The sequence below is a fragment of the Monomorium pharaonis genome, chromosome 3 (genome assembly GCF_013373865.1).
Source record: "Monomorium pharaonis isolate MP-MQ-018 chromosome 3, ASM1337386v2, whole genome shotgun sequence".
NCBI classification, from domain to species: Eukaryota; Metazoa; Arthropoda; class Insecta; order Hymenoptera; family Formicidae; genus Monomorium; species Monomorium pharaonis.
The window spans coordinates 13460873-13470668 of record NC_050469.1 but is presented as its reverse complement, the minus strand read 5'-3'; the positions used below and the strand labels follow the sequence as shown (position 1 = coordinate 13470668).

At 40.0% G+C, this 9796-nt stretch overlaps 1 protein-coding gene across 6 annotated transcripts in view; it reads left to right on the top strand.

Moving 5' to 3' along the window:
* Positions 1-6969: 6969 nt before the first annotated feature.
* The window catches only part of LOC105831729, a 48412-nt gene continuing 45585 nt past the window's right edge, over positions 6970-9796 (top strand). For 2 of the 6 annotated variants that reach the window (XM_012672087.3, XM_036284693.1), the window contains exon 1: positions 6970-7155. The gene's annotated coding sequence lies outside the window, so the exon portion shown is untranslated. Of the gene's footprint in view, positions 7178-7950; positions 8048-8084; positions 8584-9796 lie in introns of those variants that run through there. The other 4 variants (XM_036284699.1, XM_036284692.1, XM_036284695.1 and 1 more) reach the window with 4 other exon arrangements.

The following is a 9796-nucleotide window of genomic DNA, read 5'->3' as shown; positions in this document are numbered from 1 at the left end:
TTCCAGAATTCCATTAGAAGCAGGATGATAAGCAGAAGTTCTGACACGCTCACAGCCAATAAGATTAGTAAGAGCTTTAAATAAAGCAGCTTCAAATTGAGGACCTTGGTCCGTAGTGACTGTAAATGGAGCACCGTATCTTGCAACCCAGTGTGAATAAAAGGCCGTAGAAACAATATCAGCAGTGACTTCAGATAAAGGAACAGCTTCAGGCCATCTGGAGAACCGATCAATCATAGTAAGACAATACCGAAAACCTTGACAGACAGGAAGAGGTCCAATTAAATCAAGATGTATATGTTGAAAACGTTGATCTGGAACAGAAATCTTGACAGGTAAATTTTTGTTATGTCTTGAAATCTTGGAACGCTGACAAGAAAGACAAGATCTTGACCATTCTTTAATGTCTTTTTTAATTGAAGGCCAAACAAATTTTTGTTGAATTTGTTTTAAAGTCGCTCTACCACTAGGATGAGCCAAACCGTGAACAATATCAAAAATTCTTCTTCGTAAACGTAAAGGAACATAAGGACGAATATTCTCAGTGGAACAATCACAAAATATAGGTGAAATTGAACCAGTAAGAATTAATTTTTGTAGCTTAAGAGAAGAATTGTTAAAAAGAGATTTAAGTTCTTCATCTTCCTTTTGACAGTTAGCAAGATCTTCAAGAGAAACAATGACAGGCAAAGAAATAGCATTAATTCTTGAAAATAAATCAGCAACAATATTATCTCTTCCAGAAATATGTCTGATGTCAGTGGAAAATTGTGCAATAAAATCCAGTTGACGAATTTGCCGAGGAGAAGCTTTATCCATCTTCTGATGAAAGGCAAATATTAAAGGTTTATGATCTGTTTGAATAATAAATTCACGTCCTTCAAGAAGATATCTGAAATGTTTAATAGCAGAATAAATACTAAGAAGCTCTCTATCATAAGTGCTATAATTACATTGAGTATCATTTAATTTTTTAGAGAAAAAGGCAATCGGTTTGGAAATCCCATCAATAATTTGTTCCAAGGCCGCTCCAATAGCAAAATCAGAAGCATCACAAGAAAGAATAAGAGGAACTGCAGGAACAGGATGAGTCAAAGTAGTAATCTTGGTAAGTTCTTCTTTACAAAAACGAAAAGCTTCCTCCGCTTCAGGTGTCCAAATAATTAGTCTTCTATCACGCTTCTTACTGTCCTTTAAATAATCTGTCAAAATAGCTTGATGTTTAGCAGCATCTTTTAAACACCGGCGATAGAAATTAATGACTCCTAAAAATCTTCGTAAATCTAGAAATGTTTTAGGCTTTTTAAAATCAATAATAGCTTTAATTTTCTCTGTTGTAGGCTTGATTCCTTGATTAGAAATTAAAAAGCCAAGAAAGGAAATTTCAGACTGGCCAAAAAGACTTTTTGATAAATTAATAGTCATACCAAACTGTTTAAGACGAGAGAAAAGAATTTCAAGATGTTCAAAGTGTTCTTCAACATTATTAGAGGCTATTAAAATGTCATCTAAATAGCAAAAACAGAAGTCTAAGCCAGCAAGAATAATATTCATAAGACGTTGAAAAGTCTGAGCAGCATTACATAGTCCGAAAGGCATGACAAGAAATTCAAAAAGACCGAAAGGAGTGGTTACAGCCGTCTTAGGTATATCTTCAGCAGCAACAGGAACTTGATAATAAGCCTTGACCAAGTCAATTTTAGAAAATATATTCTTACCATGTAATCCCATTGTTAAATCTTGAATATGTGGGAGAGGGTAACGGTCAGGAACAGTAATAGCATTAAGAGCACGATAATCTCCACAAAGTCTCCAGGAATTATCATTTTTAGGGACCATGTGCAGTGGAGAAGACCAACAGCTACTAGAAGGCCTACAAATACCTTGCTCAATCATAAGGTTAAATTCTTCACGAGCAAATTTAAGCTTCTCAGGAGAAAGTCTTCGTGGAGTAACAGAAATAGGAGGTCCTCTTGTAACAATATGATGTTCAACTTGATGTAACTTGTTGGAAGTCAAAGGTGCAAAATGCGTTAATTCAGGAAATCTTGCAAGGATTTTATGGTAAGGTGAGTCAGGAGAAGTAGTGCAAATCGACAAGTGATTAACATTAGACAGTTTCCCTTTAAATGACAATCCAGTAACACTGTCTAAAAGTTTTTTATTCTTGATGTCGATTAAAATCCCGTAATGACTCAAAAAGTCAGCTCCTAAAATAGGACGTTGAATATCCGCGACACAAAATTTCCATTTAAAATTTCTGCGCAGTCCAAGATTTAAAACTAAGGTTTTAACTCCATAGGTATTAATCCTGGATCCATTAGCAGCAAACAGTTTAAAAGATAAAGAAGATTGAGAAAACTGAGCTAATCTTTTAGGAATCAATGAAATGTCAGCTCCGGTATCGACAAGAAAATTGAGTAATGAAGTTTTATCAGTAACAATGAGGCGACTACAAGGTAAACCGTCACAATCTGCCTCATGACTCAACGGCAAAATCAGTTTTCCGGATTTGCAGTAAAAGCTTTAGACATAGCACAAGGTATTGTACATTTTTGAGCTTTATCACCAAATTTCTTATGATAAAAACAAGTAGGCACTTTATCAGATTTATCAGATTTATCAGATTTATCAGATTTATCATTCTTGAAATACTTATTCCGAGAATTTGATCTAAATCTCTTGTTATAATTAAATCTAGATCTCGATCTGCTTCTATAGCGTTTAACTTCTAAAGCGGAAATTCTACGCTCCAAATCAGCTAAACTAGAGGAACCAGATTCAGGTGTAGAAGTTACAGCGGCAATTTGTAAGCCCGAATCTCTCTCCAAAATTTTATCAGCTAATTCAGCAAGCTTGATTAAAGGAGCTTCATCAACAACAGCTAAAGTAGCTTGAACTCTAAGAGGTAATCTTTGAAGCCAGATCGAATGGAGAATATTCTCAGAAATAGCATTTCCAGCTAATTGTTTAAGTTCTCGAAGCAATTCCGTCGGCTTTTTATCATTTAATTCAATTCCAGCTAATAATTGACGTAACCTTTTCTCCTCAGAATCAGAAAATCGATTTATAAGTACATTTTTTAAATAAAGATATTTATCTCGCTCTGGAGGATTTTCAACGATCTCAGCAACAGCTACTAAAGCTTGTTCATCAAGGTGACGTATAACCGAATTATATTTAACATCATCAGAACGAATTCTATATATTAAAAATTCACTTTCCAATTGAGCAAACCAAAGTTTCGGTTGTTTATGCCAAAAAGATGGCAATTTCAAAAGACGGAATTCATTCGAGTGAATTTCTTGGGTGTCACCTCGTATAGCTGATGAATGTTGATCAGAAAAGAGAGTCCGGTTAACATCATGTTGATCCTTCGTTTCCAGAAGCAGATGTTCTTGAGGTTGTTCAGTCGATGTCCCAGGAGAAGACACAGGAGAACGTTCAACAGGCATCTCGAAGAAAGATTTCAAATTTCGTGCACGACAATCGTCAGGAGAGCCAAAACGTAAACTCGATTCTTTGACAGGCTTGTCTTTTCTATCACGTCGGGGTCACCAGTTATGGGAATGATTTCCCTAATTTATCTTATACTTATGAAATAAATAGACTTTGTAAAGTTATACGTGTTTACTAATATCAAGCTTACAAAAGAATAAATAATTTCTTTTTTTAATAAACAACATTCCTTTTTTTAGTATCTAAGAAACATAAATTGCTTGAAATTAGTTTGATAACAAATAAATAAAGAAACTAGAAAATAACTAAAAATGGGGAATAAATCGCAAGGGCTGCCACACACTGTGGGAGCAGCGACAGATGTCTCTTATGTCATTTAAAAATATAAACATTTCCGACTAAAATTTATACGCGTCGAAGTGTGGTCGTTGAGTGTGAATTAACAGGTGGAAAAAGGATCACTTTTGGTGCACAGGTAGCGAAAAATATTTTGTGATATAAAATATAACGAAAAGTTGAAGTATCTTTCTGAGAAATTTAGGTGCGTTCCGAAATTCGTTGAGAAGTGTACGTTTAATCTTATCGCTGTTAAACTAAATATAGTATACATATATTAAACATTATATCGACGTACAACTAGTTTTAACGAGCATTATTATATTTTTTAAACATAAACTATTTTTAAATATACAGAATTAATATGCAAAAAGTGAGTAACGATCAAAAACCGAGAAATATTTTTTAGTGTATAAAATAAATAAAATTTAGTCAAATAATAAATAATTCAAATTTTACAATGTCAAAAATAGACAATTTAATAATAATAATGTTGAATAATTTCAGTTTAAAAATGTCAGAAGTGATAAATTTTTAATCAATGCGAGATTTTTATATTTTTATTTTAATATAAATGTTTTTAAACTTAACTTTTAAGTTACGTTTATTTAATATTAACTTTCGTACCTTTAACTAATTTGATTATTTGTTCACGTAACTTTTAACGTAACTAAATTATTTTTATTAACTTTAATTTAGATAAAAGTATTTTAATTTATCCAATCTTATTTTTTATGTATTAAAATTTGTCTTTAAAGAAATATATAATATTTATAATTTTATACCAATGAGCGCCTTCGCTATGATTTCCATTTAGTCAATAAAATATATCTAACTATATAAATTTCTAATTTATATTTAAATATAAATTGGAGTTTAAATATCTTAGTTAAATATTTTAAACATTTAGTTTTATTTATTTAAAAAGACAGAAATTATTGCTGAATATTATTTATTATTTTATATTTTATTTATTATTAAAAATTCTAATGATTGAAATTTTTATAGTTAAAAATTTAAATTTGATCTGTACTGTATATATGAATATTGACAAGAAATATGGTGGTTTTATTTTATATTTTAAAAAATATAAAATAAAACCACCGTATTCTGTTTATAAAGATATAGATTATCAATAAAATATGTAGATTTTTTACATTTGCCAATTTCATTTTAAATTTTTATTTTAATGACAACTTCAATAATTTGCTAAATATTAGATATATATAGAAACCGTTTATCTCTTCTTGCTCTTATATTTCATTTATGTCAACATTACATTATTTTGTCTCGATGATAATTACGAGGTTATTACTTTGAAATTGCATCATTCGGAAGAGGAAACATAATTGTGACTGCAATTTTGGAAATGTTATCGCGAATTATCGATTTTTGCCGCGAGTGCGGCGTCCGCGCGTTGCTAATTTATTTTTACTGAAAATACCCTCGCCGCGCATGGAAACCAATGTTATTTCTGTCGTTAGTCGTTACGTTTCCCTCGTTATGTCGAAAACTAGAGAGTTTTGATGAAACGCATACAAACCGCGTTTAGGAAGCGCGAGAAGAACCACCTGAGGCATACGATTTGGCTTCCGTTACTGCTGAAGGGGTCCGTGCTTCTAAGGAGAAGTTGGAAGAAACGTATAAAAAATTTAGTCATACATAAATAACAAATGGATAGAATTAATTTTTTGTTTGCTCTGTATTTTTATGTAAAATACGTTTTGCAGTTAATATATGCAAATTTTATGAAGAATTCAAACTGCGAATTAAATCAAAATTTTTAAATTTATTAAATTTTACATATACTTGATAAATTTAATAAATATTCGTGCAAAAGTTTATTTGGATTCTTACTCGTTTAAAAGTTATTTATTTAAAACTGTATAGCAAACTGTAGCAAAATGTGTTATTTTGAGTGCGAAGGGATGTTTTGCATATTTCGATGCAGCACAAAAAATATACCGGACAATCAATAGGCGCGCGGAATCCGTGAACGCTCAATGATTCTCTAATATGATTGGTTCTTGCCTTTAATCCTTCGCTGGATTTGAAACCAGAATCCAATCATAGTAAAGAATCACTGAGCGCTCAATGACTCGCTCTGTCTGCTGAACGTGCCCAGTTATCGTGTGCAGCTCGAAAAGTAATCTTGAAAAGCGAAAACGCGAGTAATCGACCTGCTACGCGGAATACAAATTTTATCGCGTGTCCTTCGCGCCATTCTCTATATAGATAAAGCGATAGAACGAAGTTGCAACGCTTACAACTCGTAAACACCAGTCTTGCTTACGCTTATATTGATCCATTAAAAAATATTTCTCCACGTGCGAATTCAGACGGAACAACAGAATACAAAGTACTATAAACAGAAGCGTCGATAAGAGTTTTACTTTTAGATCGGCGTAAATTTTGAGAGATCACAATTTTACTGTTATATCCCGCTATCTACTGAAAAACAGATAAGCATCGTTTCGCACCATGTAAGTATGGTTCACGTGACACATTTGCCGAGCGATAATGCGCCTCGACGTCGCTCTTTAAGAGCTCCCTTTTATTTGCGGCAGTTTTACATTTACGTCAATTATGCTGACGTAAATGCTATTTCGACGTGATAAAATTGCACAGCGGGATTTTTAAATAGCGCGAGGTCAATAGCACAAAACCCCAAAGTCATTGGCTGCTTTCAGCAGAAAAAGCGACTGTTGTTAAGCTTCTTTAACACTGATTGGTTTGTACGCTTAGATCTCGCGGGAACCAAGGGCAAGGACCAATCATATTAAAGAATCGTACATCAATTGCGAAGCTGTTTTTTTTTTCTCTCCTCTTTGTTGCGCCGCTATTTGTCATCATTATTGGCACTTTACACGCGAATTTTGTCATAAAATTCGGAACGAGCGCAAGCTTCGGATTTTTTGATGTTAATCATAATAACAGTATCCCCCTGAAAAAAAAAAAAAAGAAACGCGCGCACGTGGTCCCACGAAAATTTCTGTCAGTGCCCACGGAAACAGGGACGATGTCGAGCGCCCCCTCCATTGTGGTGGACGCGACGGGGGTGGCAGGGGGGGGGGAGGAGTGAAAACGAGGGAGACGTACGTGTAGTAGGGGGCGGCGCAGCGGCGGTGGTTTTTCGACGACAGGGGTGGCGCGCACGGGCGCGAGCGCCATCTGGCCGTTCAGTGCCCGGCCACCCTCGGTACACCCCGTGCGTGTGTGCGAGACTCGCGTTCGCGGCTCCCGGATTTATATCGCGGCGGCTGGTTTTTGCGGGCCCCGTGGATTGGGACACCGAGTAGTAGTGCACCGTGCCTTAAATACAGTGACCAGTGTATGCCTTGAACGCGACGCGGCAAAAAGGTAAATTCATCGCCCGGTGTTGGTGAGTCCTCTCCTGTTTGTCGTTCTCTCTTCCTTTCGGACGCGAGAGACGGATGCGTGGAGTAGCGAGAGAGAGAGAGAGTGAGAGAGAGAGAGACGGGGAGAACGACGGCGACGGCGACGACGGAGGTGGCGGTGGTCGCGGCGTAGGGAGAAGGTGGAGCGCGAGCAAGGTGGTGGCGGCAGCGTTGCACGGACGGACGTCGGTCACGAGAATAACTCGAGCTCCTCGCGATGCCAAGAAGAGGCGCACGCGAATCGATCCGCCCGCCTGCCGCCCCGATACCACAACGGTACTCGCGCGACCCTTGCGCGAGTACGAGAGTTAGAGGAGAAGAACGATCGCGAGAGAAGGAAAGACTCGGCACGGGGATGTTCCCCGGAGTCCCTCTCGCCCCTCGGGCGTCTCTCTCCCCCTCGCCCTCGTGGGGATTGGCTGATATATCGGCGACGTAGTATCGAGGGTCGAAGGAAGACGAAGGCGAAGGCGAAGAAAGACGGGCACGAGGGCGGGAGGGAGGTAGGGAGGGAGGGAGAAAGAGAGAGAGAGAGAGAGAGAGAGAGAGGAAAGAGAGAGAGAGAGAGAGAGAGAGAGAGGACTCCTCGAGGTTCGCTTACCGAGAAGAGATAACGGGGCGCTCGGTCACCCACGGTGAAAACGTGGGCCGCTGCCGCCACCCTCCTCGTCGACGCTCGGCCGCGTCCGTCGGGTCTGCCTCCCGCGCGCGATTGATCGTCGGCGGCGGCGCGGCGCGCGTCATCGCTCGGCGGCGGGTAGTAGTCGCGTGTCCGGACGACGACGACGACGTCGACGACGCGGAAACGGTCCCGGCGAGGCTGAAAGGTCGGGTGATCGGGTAGGCGCGAACTGGTGTGTTTTTTCTCTCTCTCTTTCTCTCTCTCTCTCTCTCTCTCTCTCTCTGTTGTGCGCGCATTCCCGTGTGCGTCCGTCGTGTCGTCGCGGGGATACACCAGGGAAGAGCGAAGTTTGAATCTTCGCTGGTTTCCCTCGTGATCATCCTCTCTGACGTGTCTTTCTCTCCCCTCTCCCCTTCCTCCTCTTTACGAACGGAAGAGAACCCTCCAGCGCGCGCGACAGCCTGATTTAATCTCTCTCCATTATCGGCGCGTTTAATTATCGCGACAATGTCTCGCTCTCCCTCTCGCCTCCGCGAGAGACGTTTGTCGACGTTTTTCCAAGGGTAGTTCTCCCCTCCTCCCCGCGTCCGACGTGACTTGGATCGGTCATCTCCTCCGTCTCGACAATTAAGCACGAAAACGTGACTTCGTCCGAACGCCACGTTCCGTCACGGTGCCAAAATTTATGCGGAGCCAGCGGGGCGCGGGGACGAGTCAGACGGCGGGTTATTTGCTCTAGCTTCCGACGAGTGAGAGATAAGAGCGGAGGTAAGCGAACGATTTGCCGCTCAGTTATGCATAATGCCTGGGCCCCTCTTACACGGTTCCGCGTACAGATCGTCACGCGGAACGCCCGCTGGACAGAATCGAGTTGAGAGAATAAACGCGACTCGCTCGTTTTACCCCCGAGAAAATGTAATGGGGAGGATAACTCGCGCATTCCCGCGTTTGACATCGAGCTCTTTTTTTTCTAACAAAGTCAACAGGCAAGCAAATTTGGATAGAGCGAGATACTCGTTCACCCTGTTGAAAGGGGGTTAATGCAGTAGCCGTGAAGCTCGCTCCCTCGTCTGCACGCTGGACTTTTAATTCGATATTACACGGAAAGACTGTTGCTCTTGCTGAAGTATCTAAAAAATTAGTTACATACAGATTTGTGAAGATAATTTTGTTAGATCGTCAAAATAATTCCGAAGTATCGAAATTTTTGCATCATTTTATCATTTCACTTGTTAATAATGTGTTTTGATGGTCGAATCGAATTATTTTCAGATCTGCATTTGACTAAATTTTTTAACAAGTTCGTTCTTTCCCCGCGGGTGTCACCCACGGATTAATTCGAGTGATGCGTTATCGGTTTGCCTTTAACTCTTTCCTGTTACTTCTTATCGTTCAAGATAGGCGACTTAACTCGCCATTCGAGTTACCTGCCGTCTCTCACTGGCCACGAGCCCAAGTTTGGTTCATTAACGTTCGCGCAATATCGAGATCGAGAAAGGGACAAGTCGATGCCAGGAAGTAACGTTCGCTTCGTTCGCTTTTCGATTTTCTTTCCCCCCCTCCCGCGAACTTGCCACCCGACTCGCCTTCTCCTCGCGTTCCGTGCAAATTCGACGTTACGCTCAATGTGAATACGCGACGTTAATAGAGAGGCGAATCGCAGGCGATATTTCAGTCAATTTATCTAATCTCTTTCGCAAACACCCTCGCAGCGCGAGAGACAGGCGAATCGCTCCGCTCTATCCGCGATATTTCCTCGTCCTCCCTCCCTCCATCCAGCTTCTTATACATTCCACTTCTCGGCGACGACTCCGCGCGTCCGACGCTGCCGGTGCGAATGCAAATACATACGCGCGCGCACAGGTAGACGTTGTACATCATATAGACGCACGCAATGCACAAACGCACACGTACACACGCGTACAACGTAACCGATCGATTTTCCGTTCCCGATTCCGCGGCGGCCGCGACGTGCAACGAT